We start from the raw sequence: 2,873 nt of genomic DNA, 5'->3' as shown, positions 1-2,873 counted from the left end.
CTTGATCATGTTTAGGCGGCTGGCCATTCGGCTATGCCTGGACCTTGTTCTTTTGTATTTTCAATAGTGGAGTTTCTACACCCCATAGATTAAGGTGTGAAGCTCTGTTGTTCTTCATGAATTAATGCAAGGTACTATCATTCTTCTATTCAATTCAAGCTTATTCTTGTTCTAAGATATTCATTCGCACACAAGAACATGATGAATGTGATGATTATGTGACACTCATCACCATTCTCACTTATGAACGCGTGCCTGACAACCACTTCCGTTCTACATGAAAATGAGCTTGAATACATATCTCTTAGCCTCGAGATCAGAATCTTCGTGGTATAAGCTAGAATCAATTGGCAGCATTCTTGAGATCTGGAAAGTCTAAACCTTGTCTGTGGTATTTTGAGTAGGATCTGGGAAGGGATGACTGTGATGAGCTTCAATCTCGTGAGTGTTGGGCGTAGTGATAGACGCAAAGGATCAATGGATCCTATTCCAACATGATCGAGAACCGACAGATGATTAGCCATGCGGTGACAGTGCATTTGGACCATTTTCACTAAGAGGACAGACGGTAGCTATTGACAACGGTGATCCCCTAACATACAGCTTGCCATGGAAGGGAGTACGCATGATTGGATAAAAGCAATAGGAAAGCAGAGGTTCAGAAGCAATAAGCATCTCCATACGCTTATCTGAAATCCCACAATAAATTACATAAGTATTTCTATCTTTATTTTATGTTCTAATTATATTTTAATTATCAAAACCTCATAACCATTTGAATCTGCCTGACTGAGATTTACAAGATGACCATAGCTTGCTTCAAGCCGACAATCTCCGTAGGATCGACCGTTACTCACGTAAGGTTTATTACTTGGATGACCCAGTACACTTGCTGGTTAGTTGTGCGGAGTTGTGAAAAAGAATTGAGATTATGATCGTGCGTACCAAGTTGTTGGCGCAGTTGAGATCACAATTTCGTGCACCAAGTTTTTGGCGCCGTTGCTGGGGATTGTTCGAGTTTGGACAACTGACGGTTCATCTTGTTGCTCAGATTAGGTAATTTTATTTTATGTTTAAGCTTTTTTTATTATTTTTATTGATTTTCAAAAAAAAATTAAAAAAAATTTTAATAATAATAAAAATATATGTTCTTCAGAATTTTTAAGAATGAATTCTAGAGTTTCATGAGATATGTTGAATCCTGACTGGCTGTTAAGCCATGTTTAATCTTTTGGACTGAGGTTTCACTTATCCTTAGAAGAGCTTCTTTGTCTTTCTCATCAATTTAGCTGTTGTATGTAATGTCCTGCTGAAGCTTGGCTAGCCATGTCTAATCTTTTTAGACTGAAGCTTTAGACTAACATTGCATGATTCCTAGAAATTCCTATTAAAAATTTTGAATTTATTTATTTTTCTTTTTTCCAATTAATTTTCAAAAAATTACAAAAAAAAAAATCATAAAATCAAAAATATTTTGTGTTTCTTGTTTGAGTCTAGTGTCAAATTTTATGTTTGATGTCAATTGCATAATTTTTAAATTATCTTAAAAATTTTCGAAAAAAAAAAATCCATGCATTGAGTTTTGTTCTTCATGATCTTCAAGTTGTTTTTGATGAATTTCTTTGTTTGATCTTTGCATTTTCTTGTTTGGTGTATTTTCTTGTTTTTCATATGCATTTTTGAATTATTAGTGTCTATAGAATAAAAATTTTTAAGTTTGGTGTCTTACATGTTTTTCTTTTCTTAAAAATTTTCAAAAATATGTTCTTGATGTTCATCATGATCTTCAAAGTGTTCTTGGTGTTCATCTTGACATTCAAAGTGTTCATGCATGCATTATTAGTTTTGATCTTAATTTCTTGTGTTTTGTTTCATTTTTTATGTTTTTCTCTTTCCTCATTAAAATTCAAAAATCAAAAAAATATCTTTCCCTTATTTTTCTCATAAATTTCGAAATTTTGATTGATTTAGTCATAAAGTTTTAAAATTTAATTGTTTCTTAGTAGTCAAGTCAAATTTTCAATTTAAAAATTCTATCTTTTTCAAATCTTTTCCAAAAATCAAATCTTTTTCATTTTTTTCAATATTTCGAAAATTCTAAAATTTTATTTTCAAAATCTTTTTCTTATTTTGATTTCATATTTTCAAAATTAATGCTAACATTTAATGTTTAGATTCAAAAATTTTGAAGTTGTTACTTGCCTATTAAGAAAGGATCAATCTTTAAATTCTAAAATCATATCTTTTAGTTTCTTGTTAGTCAAGTAATCCACTTTAATTTTCAAAATCAAATATTTTTAATTTCCACTTCAAATCTTTTTCAAAATGATTTTCAATCATATCTTTTTCAAAATCTTTTCTAACTTCTTATCTTTTCAAAATTGATTTTCAAATCTTGTTCAAAACCACCTAACTACTTTTCTCTCTCCAATTTTCGAAAATCACTAACAACTTTTTCAAAAACCTTTTTTATTAATTAATTTATTTAGTTCTCAAATTTTATTTTATTTCTTCTCTTAATTTTCGAATACTAACCAATAATTAAAATAAAAACAAAAAATAATTTCCTTTTATTTTTTAATTTAAATTTCGAATTCTCCCTCTCTCTCATCTCTCTATTTATTTATTTATCTACTAACACTTCTCTTCTACTCATAATTCGAACCCCCTCTTCTTCTCTTTGTTCGAATTTTTTTCTTCTCCTTCTTCTATTCTTCTCTTCTTCTACTCCCATAAAGGAATCTCTATACTGTGACATAGATGATTCCTCTTCTTTTCTGTTCTCTTCTTTTTCATATGAGCAGGAACAGGGATAAAGACATTCTTATTGAAGCTGATCTTGAACCTGAAAGGACTCTTAAGAGAAAACTAAG

Source organism: Arachis hypogaea, chromosome 16 (genome assembly GCF_003086295.3).
Source record: "Arachis hypogaea cultivar Tifrunner chromosome 16, arahy.Tifrunner.gnm2.J5K5, whole genome shotgun sequence".
In the NCBI taxonomy this organism is placed as follows: Eukaryota; Viridiplantae; Streptophyta; class Magnoliopsida; order Fabales; family Fabaceae; genus Arachis; species Arachis hypogaea.
The sequence above is the reverse complement of the archived record's forward strand: the minus strand, read 5'-3'. Positions refer to the sequence as shown.